This window comes from Schistocerca nitens, chromosome 1 (genome assembly GCF_023898315.1).
Source record: "Schistocerca nitens isolate TAMUIC-IGC-003100 chromosome 1, iqSchNite1.1, whole genome shotgun sequence".
Lineage (NCBI taxonomy): Eukaryota > Metazoa > Arthropoda > Insecta > Orthoptera > Acrididae > Schistocerca > Schistocerca nitens.
Genome location: NC_064614.1, coordinates 1,215,257,944 through 1,215,271,476, shown reverse-complemented (window position 1 = coordinate 1,215,271,476; position 13,533 = coordinate 1,215,257,944). Strand labels below are relative to the sequence as shown.

Here is a 13,533-nt window from a genome sequence, read left to right as displayed (position 1 = left end):
AGTGGCCAGATGATGCATCTCTCTCGCCGTCAGTTATAGGCGGGAATCATACTTAATGTAGTTTTCTGCAAGCGTCAGTCGACATCAGACATCTCTGTCTGACCTTTGCCCTTAATGTATCCAGCAAGCTGCCTCCTGACCGTCTCCAGTAAAAGTCCCCTTCGGCAAGCCCCTTGTGCTGAAGGGAAAATTGCCGCCGTTTCTATAGATACAGAGTGTCATTGTTTAATGGGTACAGTTAAGGAACCATAGTAAAATGTTTTGTTGTGAAACTGTCTACTTTTCTCACTTGTGGCCGAGAAAACTGTAACCCTCTCATCTTGGGCTGAAAGAATTATAGATTATGATTGGGCTTACATACATTGACTCGTGAAGTAATACAAAATTATTTCAGTCTTCATTGTATTTGTTTCTGTACAAAATGTGCGTTCTATTGCTATCTGTAGGTAAAAACTGGGTATTGAAAGATAATTTCCGTGAACAGGCACGTGAATATATGGTTCCGTTTCTACAGCATTTACATGTAACAGCGTCATGGATAACAGATCATGGAGAATTTTGCTTGTATGTGTAAGGTTAACACACTTCACAATAGAACTGAGGTCACAACAATTTTCACGTTTTGAAGACGCTTGTTGTTACCCATATGTCAATACCCATCTTGTGATTGGCAGACATTTTTAAAAATTGCCCGTCCCTTGTGGGGATCGAACCCACGACCTTTGGATTAGAAGTCCAACGCGCTATCCTCTGCGCCAAAGGGACGCTGTGCAAGTTCTTTGCTCAGATGTAAGTGATTGTGCAAGACATGACCCCCCGTGCTACATGTCTCGCGTCACTTTTCTGATTTGGTGTTGTCATTGGATCTGTTTTTCAAGGCTTTGATGTCCATTCTAATTGTTAGGCTAACTTTCATAGTTGTCTGAAGCAATTAGATCAAAGACTCATTATTTATGCAACAGACACGATACGTCGCTCCGAATCGCTCTGTTTACCATAGCCCTACTGATTTATACACCTGCGTATTGACAGAGTTTCTCTATACAGTCATAGTAACACAGTCCTGCTATTAGATCCGCTCACGTGCACTGCTTAAAGGTAAATGGGAATTGCATTCTTTAGAACAGCATCCGCTCACAAAGTGGTAAACGACGCACTGGAAACACTGTACAATTAGTAACATTTTTTGACTTTGGTCGACTGCTGTGTCACAGCCGGTCCCCATCATATGTATACACTCCAACAACGGACGTGTGTGTCCTGTTAGCACATTTACCAGGGAGGTTAGCTGCATCACCTCCCTAGCAATTTCATGCCGTCCTCGAAGCGTCAGCCATTGCTTGCTGACAGTGTACTTCGATGAGAAGTGGCCAGATGATGCATCTCTCTCGCCGTCAGTTATAGGCGGGAATCATACTTAATGTAGTTTTCTGCAAGCGTCAGTCGACATCAGACATCTCTGTCTGACCTTTGCCCTTAATGTATCCAGCAAGCTGCCTCCTGACCGTCTCCAGTAAAAGTCCCCTTCGGCAAGCCCCTTGTGCTGAAGGGAAAATTGCCGCCGTTTCTATAGATACAGAGTGTCATTGTTTAATGGGTACAGTTAAGGAACCATAGTAAAATGTTTTGTTGTGAAACTGTCTACTTTTCTCACTTGTGGCCGAGAAAACTGTAACCCTCTCATCTTGGGCTGAAAGAATTATACATTATGATTGGGCTTACATACATTGACTCGTGAAGTAATACAAAATTATTTCAGTCTTCATTGTATTTGTTTCTGTACAAAATGTGCGTTCTATTGCTATCTGTAGGTAAAAACTGGGTATTGAAAGATAATTTCCGTAAACAGGCACGTGAATATATGGTTCCGTTTCTACAGCATTTACATATAACAGCGTCATGGATAACAGATCATGGAGAATTTTGCTTGTATGTGTAAGGTTAACACACTTCACAATAGAACTGAGGTCACAACAATTTTCACGTTTTGAAGACGCTTGTTGTTACCCATATGTCAATACCCATCTTGTGATTGGCAGACATTTTTAAAAATTGCCCGTCCCTTGTGGGGATCGAACCCACGACCTTTGGATTAGAAGTCCAACGCGCTATCCTCTGCGCCAAAGGGACGCTGTGCAAGTTCTTTGCTCAGATGTAAGTGATTGTGCAAGACATGACCCCCCGTGCTACATGTCTCGCGTCACTTTTCTGATTTGGTGTTGTCATTGGATCTGTTTTTCAAGGCTTTGATGTCCATTCTAATTGTTAGGCTAACTTACATAGTTGTCTGAAGCAATTAGATCAAAGACTCATTATTTATGCAACAGACACGATACGTCGCTCCGAATCGCTCTGTTTACCATAGCCCTACTGATTTATACACCTGCGTATTGACAGAGTTTCTCTATACAGTCATAGTAACACAGTCCTGCTATTAGATCCGCTCACGTGCACTGCTTAAAGGTAAATGGGAATTGCATTCTTTAGAACAGCATCCGCTCACAAAGTGGTAAACGACGCACTGGAAACACTGTACAATTAGTAACATTTTTTGACTTTGGTCGACTGCTGTGTCACAGCCGGTCCCCATCATATGTATACACTCCAACAACGGACGTGTGTGTCCTGTTAGCACATTTACCAGGGAGGTTAGCTGCATCACCTCCCTAGCAATTTCATGCCGTCCTCGAAGCGTCAGCCATTGCTTGCTGACAGTGTACTTCGATGAGAAGTGGCCAGATGATGCATCTCTCTCGCCGTCAGTTATAGGCGGGAATCATACTTAATGTAGTTTTCTGCAAGCGTCAGTCGACATCAGACATCTCTGTCTGACCTTTGCCCTTAATGTATCCAGCAAGCTGCCTCCTGACCGTCTCCAGTAAAAGTCCCCTTCGGCAAGCCCCTTGTGCTGAAGGGAAAATTGCCGCCGTTTCTATAGATACAGAGTGTCATTGTTTAATGGGTACAGTTAAGGAACCATAGTAAAATGTTTTGTTGTGAAACTGTCTACTTTTCTCACTTGTGGCCGAGAAAACTGTAACCCTCTCATCTTGGGCTGAAAGAATTATAGATTATGATTGGGCTTACATACGTTGACTCGTGAAGTAATACAAAATTATTTCAGTCTTCATTGTATTTGTTTCTGTACAAAATGTGCGTTCTATTGCTATCTGTAGGTAAAAACTGGGTATTGAAAGATAATTTCCGTGAACAGGCACGTGAATATATGGTTCCGTTTCTACAGCATTTACATATAACAGCGTCATGGATAACAGATCATGGAGAATTTTGCTTGTATGTGTAAGGTTAACACACTTCACAATAGAACTGAGGTCACAACAATTTTCACGTTTTGAAGACGCTTGTTGTTACCCATATGTCAATACCCATCTTGTGATTGGCAGACATTTTTAAAAATTGCCCGTCCCTTGTGGGGATCGAACCCACGACCTTTGGATTAGAAGTCCAACGCGCTATCCTCTGCGCCAAAGGGACGCTGTGCAAGTTCTTTGCTCAGATGTAAGTGATTGTGCAAGACATGACCCCCCGTGCTACATGTCTCGCGTCACTTTTCTGATTTGGTGTTGTCATTGGATCTGTTTTTCAAGGCTTTGATGTCCATTCTAATTGTTAGGCTAACTTTCATAGTTGTCTGAAGCAATTAGATCAAAGACTCATTATTTATGCAACAGACACGATACGTCGCTCCGAATCGCTCTGTTTACCATAGCCCTACTGATTTATACACCTGCGTATTGACAGAGTTTCTCTATACAGTCATAGTAACACAGTCCTGCTATTAGATCCGCTCACGTGCACTGCTTAAAGGTAAATGGGAATTGCATTCTTTAGAACAGCATCCGCTCACAAAGTGGTAAACGACGCACTGGAAACACTGTACAATTAGTAACATTTTTTGACTTTGGTCGACTGCTGTGTCACAGCCGGTCCCCATCATATGTATACACTCCAACAACGGACGTGTGTGTCCTGTTAGCACATTTACCAGGGAGGTTAGCTGCATCACCTCCCTAGCAATTTCATGCCGTCCTCGAAGCGTCAGCCATTGCTTGCTGACAGTGTACTTCGATGAGAAGTGGCCAGATGATGCATCTCTCTCGCCGTCAGTTATAGGCGGGAATCATACTTAATGTAGTTTTCTGCAAGCGTCAGTCGACATCAGACATCTCTGTCTGACCTTTGCCCTTAATGTATCCAGCAAGCTGCCTCCTGACCGTCTCCAGTAAAAGTCCCCTTCGGCAAGCCCCTTGTGCTGAAGGGAAAATTGCCGCCGTTTCTATAGATACAGAGTGTCATTGTTTAATGGGTACAGTTAAAGGAACCATAGTAAAATGTTTTGTTGTGAATCTGTCTACTTTTCTCACTTGTGGCCGAGAAAACTGTAACCCTCTCATCTTGGGCTGAAAGAATTATAGATTATGATTGGGCTTACATACATTGACTCGTGAAGTAATACAAAATTATTTCAGTCTTCATTGTATTTGTTTCTGTACAAAATGTGCGTTCTATTGCTATCTGTAGGTAAAAACTGGGTATTGAAAGATAATTTCCGTGAACAGGCACGTGAATATATGGTTCCGTTTCTACAGCATTTACATATAACAGCGTCATGGATAACAGATCATGGAGAATTTTGCTTGTATGTGTAAGGTTAACACACTTCACAATAGAACTGAGGTCACAACAATTTTCACGTTTTGAAGACGCTTGTTGTTACCCATATGTCAATACCCATCTTGTGATTGGCAGACATTTTTAAAAATTGCCCGTCCCTTGTGGGGATCGAACCCACGACCTTTGGATTAGAAGTCCAACGCGCTATCCTCTGCGCCAAAGGGACGCTGTGCAAGTTCTTTGCTCAGATGTAAGTGATTGTGCAAGACATGACCCCCCCCCGTGCTACATGTCTCGCGTCACTTTTCTGATTTGGTGTTGTCATTGGATCTGTTTTTCAAGGCTTTGATGTCCATTCTAATTGTTAGGCTAACTTTCATAGTTGTCTGAAGCAATTAGATCAAAGACTCATTATTTATGCAACAGACACGATACGTCGCTCCGAATCGCTCTGTTTACCATAGCCCTACTGATTTATACACCTGCGTATTGACAGAGTTTCTCTATACAGTCATAGTAACACAGTCCTGCTATTAGATCCGCTCACGTGCACTGCTTAAAGGTAAATGGGAATTGCATTCTTTAGAACAGCATCCGCTCACAAAGTGGTAAACGACGCACTGGAAACACTGTACAATTAGTAACATTTTTTGACTTTGGTCGACTGCTGTGTCACAGCCGGTCCCCATCATATGTATACACTCCAACAACGGACGTGTGTGTCCTGTTAGCACATTTACCAGGGAGGTTAGCTGCATCACCTCCCTAGCAATTTCATGCCGTCCTCGAAGCGTCAGCCATTGCTTGCTGACAGTGTACTTCGATGAGAAGTGGCCAGATGATGCATCTCTCTCGCCGTCAGTTATAGGCGGGAATCATACTTAATGTAGTTTTCTGCAAGCGTCAGTCGACATCAGACATCTCTGTCTGACCTTTGCCCTTAATGTATCCAGCAAGCTGCCTCCTGACCGTCTCCAGTAAAAGTCCCCTTCGGCAAGCCCCTTGTGCTGAAGGGAAAATTGCCGCCGTTTCTATAGATACAGAGTGTCATTGTTTAATGGGTACAGTTAAGGAACCATAGTAAAATGTTTTGTTGTGAAACTGTCTACTTTTCTCACTTGTGGCCGAGAAAACTGTAACCCTCTCATCTTGGGCTGAAAGAATTATACATTATGATTGGGCTTACATACATTGACTCGTGAAGTAATACAAAATTATTTCAGTCTTCATTGTATTTGTTTCTGTACAAAATGTGCGTTCTATTGCTATCTGTAGGTAAAAACTGGGTATTGAAAGATAATTTCCGTGAACAGGCACGTGAATATATGGTTCCGTTTCTACAGCATTTACATATAACAGCGTCATGGATAACAGATCATGGAGAATTTTGCTTGTATGTGTAAGGTTAACACACTTCACAATAGAACTGAGGTCACAACAATTTTCACGTTTTGAAGACGCTTGTTGTTACCCATATGTCAATACCCATCTTGTGATTGGCAGACATTTTTAAAAATTGCCCGTCCCTTGTGGGGATCGAACCCACGACCTTTGGATTAGAAGTCCAACGCGCTATCCTCTGCGCCAAAGGGACGCTGTGCAAGTTCTTTGCTCAGATGTAAGTGATTGTGCAAGACATGACCCCCCGTGCTACATGTCTCGCGTCACTTTTCTGATTTGGTGTTGTCATTGGATCTGTTTTTCAAGGCTTTGATGTCCATTCTAATTGTTAGGCTAACTTTCATAGTTGTCTGAAGCAATTAGATCAAAGACTCATTATTTATGCAACAGACATGATACGTCGCTCCGAATCGCTCTGTTTACCATAGCCCTACTGATTTATACACCTGCGTATTGACAGAGTTTCTCTATACAGTCATAGTAACACAGTCCTGCTATTAGATCCGCTCACGTGCACTGCTTAAAGGTAAATGGGAATTGCATTCTTTAGAACAGCATCCGCTCACAAAGTGGTAAACGACGCACTGGAAACACTGTACAATTAGTAACATTTTTTGACTTTGGTCGACTGCTGTGTCACAGCCGGTCCCCATCATATGTATACACTCCAACAACGGACGTGTGTGTCCTGTTAGCACATTTACCAGGGAGGTTAGCTGCATCACCTCCCTAGCAATTTCATGCCGTCCTCGAAGCGTCAGCCATTGCTTGCTGACAGTGTACTTCGATGAGAAGTGGCCAGATGATGCATCTCTCTCGCCGTCAGTTATAGGCGGGAATCATACTTAATGTAATTTTCTGCAAGCGTCAGTCGACATCAGACATCTCTGTCTGACCTTTGCCCTTAATGTATCCAGCAAGCTGCCTCCTGACCGTCTCCAGTAAAAGTCCCCTTCGGCAAGCCCCTTGTGCTGAAGGGAAAATTGCCGCCGTTTCTATAGATACAGAGTGTCATTGTTTAATGGGTACAGTTAAGGAACCATAGTAAAATGTTTTGTTGTGAAACTGTCTACTTTTCTCACTTGTGGCCGAGAAAACTGTAACCCTCTCATCTTGGGCTGAAAGAATTATAGATTATGATTGGGCTTACATACATTGACTCGTGAAGTAATACAAAATTATTTCAGTCTTCATTGTATTTGTTTCTGTACAAAATGTGCGTTCTATTGCTATCTGTAGGTAAAAACTGGGTATTGAAAGATAATTTCCGTGAACAGGCACGTGAATATATGGTTCCGTTTCTACAGCATTTACATATAACAGCGTCATGGATAACAGATCATGGAGAATTTTGCTTGTATGTGTAAGGTTAACACACTTCACAATAGAACTGAGGTCACAACAATTTTCACGTTTTGAAGACGCTTGTTGTTACCCATATGTCAATACCCATCTTGTGATTGGCAGACATTTTTAAAAATTGCCCGTCCCTTGTGGGGATCGAACCCACGACCTTTGGATTAGAAGTCCAACGCGCTATCCTCTGCGCCAAAGGGACGCTGTGCAAGTTCTTTGCTCAGATGTAAGTGATTGTGCAAGACATGACCCCCCGTGCTACATGTCTCGCGTCACTTTTCTGATTTGGTGTTGTCATTGGATCTGTTTTTCAAGGCTTTGATGTCCATTCTAATTGTTAGGCTAACTTTCATAGTTGTCTGAAGCAATTAGATCAAAGACTCATTATTTATGCAACAGACACGATACGTCGCTCCGAATCGCTCTGTTTACCATAGCCCTACTGATTTATACACCTGCGTATTGACAGAGTTTCTCTATACAGTCATAGTAACACAGTCCTGCTATTAGATCCGCTCACGTGCACTGCTTAAAGGTAAATGGGAATTGCATTCTTTAGAACAGCATCCGCTCACAAAGTGGTAAACGACGCACTGGAAACACTGTACAATTAGTAACATTTTTTGACTTTGGTCGACTGCTGTGTCACAGCCGGTCCCCATCATATGTATACACTCCAACAACGGACGTGTGTGTCCTGTTAGCACATTTACCAGGGAGGTTAGCTGCATCACCTCCCTAGCAATTTCATGCCGTCCTCGAAGCGTCAGCCATTGCTTGCTGACAGTGTACTTCGATGAGAAGTGGCCAGATGATGCATCTCTCTCGCCGTCAGTTATAGGCGGGAATCATACTTAATGTAGTTTTCTGCAAGCGTCAGTCGACATCAGACATCTCTGTCTGACCTTTGCCCTTAATGTATCCAGCAAGCTGCCTCCTGACCGTCTCCAGTAAAAGTCCCCTTCGGCAAGCCCCTTGTGCTGAAGGGAAAATTGCCGCCGTTTCTATAGATACAGAGTGTCATTGTTTAATGGGTACAGTTAAGGAACCATAGTAAAATGTTTTGTTGTGAAACTGTCTACTTTTCTCACTTGTGGCCGAGAAAACTGTAACCCTCTCATCTTGGGCTGAAAGAATTATACATTATGATTGGGCTTACATACATTGACTCGTGAAGTAATACAAAATTATTTCAGTCTTCATTGTATTTGTTTCTGTACAAAATGTGCGTTCTATTGCTATCTGTAGGTAAAAACTGGGTATTGAAAGATAATTTCCGTGAACAGGCACGTGAATATATGGTTCCGTTTCTACAGCATTTACATATAACAGCGTCATGGATAACAGATCATGGAGAATTTTGCTTGTATGTGTAAGGTTAACACACTTCACAATAGAACTGAGGTCACAACAATTTTCACGTTTTGAAGACGCTTGTTGTTACCCATATGTCAATACCCATCTTGTGATTGGCAGACATTTTTAAAAATTGCCCGTCCCTTGTGGGGATCGAACCCACGACCTTTGGATTAGAAGTCCAACGCGCTATCCTCTGCGCCAAAGGGACGCTGTGCAAGTTCTTTGCTCAGATGTAAGTGATTGTGCAAGACATGACCCCCCGTGCTACATGTCTCGCGTCACTTTTCTGATTTGGTGTTGTCATTGGATCTGTTTTTCAAGGCTTTGATGTCCATTCTAATTGTTAGGCTAACTTTCATAGTTGTCTGAAGCAATTAGATCAAAGACTCATTATTTATGCAACAGACACGATACGTCGCTCCGAATCGCTCTGTTTACCATAGCCCTACTGATTTATACACCTGCGTATTGACAGAGTTTCTCTATACAGTCATAGTAACACAGTCCTGCTATTAGATCCGCTCACGTGCACTGCTTAAAGGTAAATGGGAATTGCATTCTTTAGAACAGCATCCACTCACAAAGTGGTAAACGACGCACTGGAAACACTGTACAATTAGTAACATTTTTTGACTTTGGTCGACTGCTGTGTCACAGCCGGTCCCCATCATATGTATACACTCCAACAACGGACGTGTGTGTCCTGTTAGCACATTTACCAGGGAGGTTAGCTGCATCACCTCCCTAGCAATTTCATGCCGTCCTCGAAGCGTCAGCCATTGCTTGCTGACAGTGTACTTCGATGAGAAGTGGCCAGATGATGCATCTCTCTCGCCGTCAGTTATAGGCGGGAATCATACTTAATGTAGTTTTCTGCAAGCGTCAGTCGACATCAGACATCTCTGTCTGACCTTTGCCCTTAATGTATCCAGCAAGCTGCCTCCTGACCGTCTCCAGTAAAAGTCCCCTTCGGCAAGCCCCTTGTGCTGAAGGGAAAATTGCCGCCGTTTCTATAGATACAGAGTGTCATTGTTTACTGGGTACAGTTAAGGAACCATAGTAAAATGTTTTGTTGTGAAACTGTCTACTTTTCTCACTTGTGGCCGAGAAAACTGTAACCCTCTCATCTTGGGCTGAAAGAATTATAGATTATGATTGGGCTTACATACATTGACTCGTGAAGTAATACAAAATTATTTCAGTCTTCATTGTATTTGTTTCTGTACAAAATGTGCGTTCTATTGCTATCTGTAGGTAAAAACTGGGTATTGAAAGATAATTTCCGTGAACAGGCACGTGAATATATGGTTCCGTTTCTACAGCATTTACATATAACAGCGTCATGGATAACAGATCATGGAGAATTTTGCTTGTATGTGTAAGGTTAACACACTTCACAATAGAACTGAGGTGACAACAATTTTCACGTTTTGAAGACGCTTGTTGTTACCCATATGTCAATACCCATCTTGTGATTGGCAGACATTTTTAAAAATTGCCCGTCCCTTGTGGGGATCGAACCCACGACTTTTGGATTAGAAGTCCAACGCGCTATCCTCTGCGGCAAAGGGACGCTGTGCAAGTTCTTTGCTCAGATGTAAGTGATTGTGCAAGACATGACCCCCCGTGCTACATGTCTCGCGTCACTTTTCTGATTTGGTGTTGTCATTGGATCTGTTTTTCAAGGCTTTGATGTCCATTCTAATTGTTAGGCTAACTTTCATAGTTGTCTGAAGCAATTAGATCAAAGACTCATTATTTATGCAACAGACACGATACATCGCTCCGAATCGCTCTGTTTACCATAGCCCTACTGATTTATACACCTGCGTATTGACAGAGTTTCTCTATACAGTCATAGTAACACAGTCCTGCTATTAGATCCGCTCACGTGCACTGCTTAAAGGTAAATGGGAATTGCATTCTTTAGAACAGCATCCGCTCACAAAGTGGTAAACGACGCACTGGAAACACTGTACAATTAGTAACATTTTTTGACTTTGGTCGACTGCTGTGTCACAGCCGGTCCCCATCATATGTATACACTCCAACAACGGACGTGTGTGTCCTGTTAGCACATTTACCAGGGAGGTTAGCTGCATCACCTCCCTAGCAATTTCATGCCGTCCTCGAAGCGTCAGCCATTGCTTGCTGACAGTGTACTTCGATGAGAAGTGGCCAGATGATGCATCTCTCTCGCCGTCAGTTATAGGCGGGAATCATACTTAATGTAGTTTTCTGCAAGCGTCAGTCGACATCAGACATCTCTGTCTGACCTTTGCCCTTAATGTATCCAGCAAGCTGCCTCCTGACCGTCTCCAGTAAAAGTCCCCTTCGGCAAGCCCCTTGTGCTGAAGGGAAAATTGCCGCCGTTTCTATAGATACAGAGTGTCATTGTTTAATGGGTACAGTTAAGGAACCATAGTAAAATGTTTTGTTGTGAAACTGTCTACTTTTCTCACTTGTGGCCGAGAAAACTGTAACCCTCTCATCTTGGGCTGAAAGAATTATAGATTATGATTGGGCTTACATACATTGACTCGTGAAGTAATACAAAATTATTTCAGTCTTCATTGTATTTGTTTCTGTACAAAATGTGCGTTCTATTGCTATCTGTAGGTAAAAACTGGGTATTGAAAGATAATTTCCGTGAACAGGCACGTGAATATATGGTTCCGTTTCTACAGCATTTACATATAACAGCGTCATGGATAACAGATCATGGAGAATTTTGCTTGTATGTGTAAGGTTAACACACTTCACAATAGAACTGAGGTCACAACAATTTTCACGTTTTGAAGACGCTTGTTGTTACCCATATGTCAATACCCATCTTGTGATTGGCAGACATTTTTAAAAATTGCCCGTCCCTTGTGGGGATCGAACCCACGACCTTTGGATTAGAAGTCCAACGCGCTATCCTCTGCGCCAAAGGGACGCTGTGCAAGTTCTTTGCTCAGATGTAAGTGATTGTGCAAGACATGACCCCCCGTGCTACATGTCTCGCGTCACTTTTCTGATTTGGTGTTGTCATTGGATCTGTTTTTCAAGGCTTTGATGTCCATTCTAATTGTTAGGCTAACTTTCATAGTTGTCTGAAGCAATTAGATCAAAGACTCATTATTTATGCAACAGACACGATACGTCGCTCCGAATCGCTCTGTTTACCATAGCCCTACTGATTTATACACCTGCGTATTGACAGAGTTTCTCTATACAGTCATAGTAACACAGTCCTGCTATTAGATCCGCTCACGTGCACTGCTTAAAGGTAAATGGGAATTGCATTCTTTAGAACAGCATCCGCTCACAAAGTGGTAAACGACGCACTGGAAACACTGTACAATTAGTAACATTTTTTGACTTTGGTCGACTGCTGTGTCACAGCCGGTCCCCATCATATGTATACACTCCAACAACGGACGTGTGTGTCCTGTTAGCACATTTACCAGGGAGGTTAGCTGCATCACCTCCCTAGCAATTTCATGCCGTCCTCGAAGCGTCAGCCATTGCTTGCTGACAGTGTACTTCGATGAGAAGTGGCCAGATGATGCATCTCTCTCGCCGTCAGTTATAGGCGGGAATCATACTTAATGTAGTTTTCTGCAAGCGTCAGTCGACATCAGACATCTCTGTCTGACCTTTGCCCTTAATGTATCCAGCAAGCTGCCTCCTGACCGTCTCCAGTAAAAGTCCCCTTCGGCAAGCCCCTTGTGCTGAAGGGAAAATTGCCGCCGTTTCTATAGATACAGAGTGTCATTGTTTAATGGGTACAGTTAAGGAACCATAGTAAAATGTTTTGTTGTGAAACTGTCTACTTTTCTCACTTGTGGCCGAGAAAACTGTAACCCTCTCATCTTGGGCTGAAAGAATTATAGATTATGATTGGGCTTACATACATTGACTCGTGAAGTAATACAAAATTATTTCAGTCTTCATTGTATTTGTTTCTGTACAAAATGTGCGTTCTATTGCTATCTGTAGGTAAAAACTGGGTATTGAAAGATAATTTCCGTGAACAGGCACGTGAATATATGGTTCCGTTTCTACAGCATTTACATATAACAGCGTCATGGATAACAGATCACGGAGAATTTTGCTTGTATGTGTAAGGTTAACACACTTCACAATAGAACTGAGGTCACAACAATTTTCACGTTTTGAAGACGCTTGTTGTTACCCATATGTCAATACCCATCTTGTGATTGGCAGACATTTTTAAAAATTGCCCGTCCCTTGTGGGGATCGAACCCACGACCTTTGGATTAGAAGTCCAACGCGCTATCCTCTGCGCCAAAGGGACGCTGTGCAAGTTCTTTGCTCAGATGTAAGTGATTGTGCAAGACATGACCCCCCGTGCTACATGTCTCGCGTCACTTTTCTGATTTGGTGTTGTCATTGGATCTGTTTTTCAAGGCTTTGATGTCCATTCTAATTGTTAGGCTAACTTTCATAGTTGTCTGAAGCAATTAGATCAAAGACTCATTATTTATGCAACAGACACGATACGTCGCTCCGAATCGCTCTGTTTACCATAGCCCTACTGATTTATACACCTGCGTATTGACAGAGTTTCTCTATACAGTCATAGTAACACAGTCCTGCTATTAGATCCGCTCACGTGCACTGCTTAAAGGTAAATGGGAATTGCATTCTTTAGAACAGCATCCACTCACAAAGTGGTAATCGACGCACTGGAAACACTGTACAATTAGTAACATTTTTTGACTTTGGTCGACTGCTGTGTCACAGCCGGTCCCCATCATATGTATACACTCCAAC

The 13,533-nt window shown here is 42.6% G+C and overlaps 10 non-coding genes across 10 annotated transcripts; all 10 read right to left on the bottom strand.

Annotated features, from left to right (window-relative positions):
* Positions 1-692: 692 nt before the first annotated feature.
* On the bottom strand, positions 693-765 carry Trnar-ucu (transfer RNA arginine (anticodon UCU)). The gene has a single exon. It is a non-coding gene; the product is annotated as a tRNA-Arg (tRNA).
* Positions 766-2,057: 1,292 nt separating this feature from the next.
* Trnar-ucu (transfer RNA arginine (anticodon UCU)) lies at positions 2,058-2,130 on the bottom strand. The gene has a single exon. It is a non-coding gene; the product is annotated as a tRNA-Arg (tRNA).
* A 1,292-nt stretch (positions 2,131-3,422) lies between these two features.
* On the bottom strand, positions 3,423-3,495 carry Trnar-ucu (transfer RNA arginine (anticodon UCU)). The gene has a single exon. It is a non-coding gene; the product is annotated as a tRNA-Arg (tRNA).
* A 1,293-nt stretch (positions 3,496-4,788) lies between these two features.
* Trnar-ucu (transfer RNA arginine (anticodon UCU)) lies at positions 4,789-4,861 on the bottom strand. The gene has a single exon. It is a non-coding gene; the product is annotated as a tRNA-Arg (tRNA).
* A 1,295-nt stretch (positions 4,862-6,156) lies between these two features.
* On the bottom strand, positions 6,157-6,229 carry Trnar-ucu (transfer RNA arginine (anticodon UCU)). Its single transcript has one exon. It is a non-coding gene; the product is annotated as a tRNA-Arg (tRNA).
* Positions 6,230-7,521: 1,292 nt separating this feature from the next.
* On the bottom strand, positions 7,522-7,594 carry Trnar-ucu (transfer RNA arginine (anticodon UCU)). The gene has a single exon. It is a non-coding gene; the product is annotated as a tRNA-Arg (tRNA).
* Positions 7,595-8,886: 1,292 nt separating this feature from the next.
* Trnar-ucu (transfer RNA arginine (anticodon UCU)) lies at positions 8,887-8,959 on the bottom strand. The gene has a single exon. It is a non-coding gene; the product is annotated as a tRNA-Arg (tRNA).
* Positions 8,960-10,251: 1,292 nt separating this feature from the next.
* On the bottom strand, positions 10,252-10,324 carry Trnar-ucu (transfer RNA arginine (anticodon UCU)). The gene has a single exon. It is a non-coding gene; the product is annotated as a tRNA-Arg (tRNA).
* A 1,292-nt stretch (positions 10,325-11,616) lies between these two features.
* On the bottom strand, positions 11,617-11,689 carry Trnar-ucu (transfer RNA arginine (anticodon UCU)). The gene has a single exon. It is a non-coding gene; the product is annotated as a tRNA-Arg (tRNA).
* A 1,292-nt stretch (positions 11,690-12,981) lies between these two features.
* On the bottom strand, positions 12,982-13,054 carry Trnar-ucu (transfer RNA arginine (anticodon UCU)). Its single transcript has one exon. It is a non-coding gene; the product is annotated as a tRNA-Arg (tRNA).
* Positions 13,055-13,533: the final 479 nt, after the last annotated feature.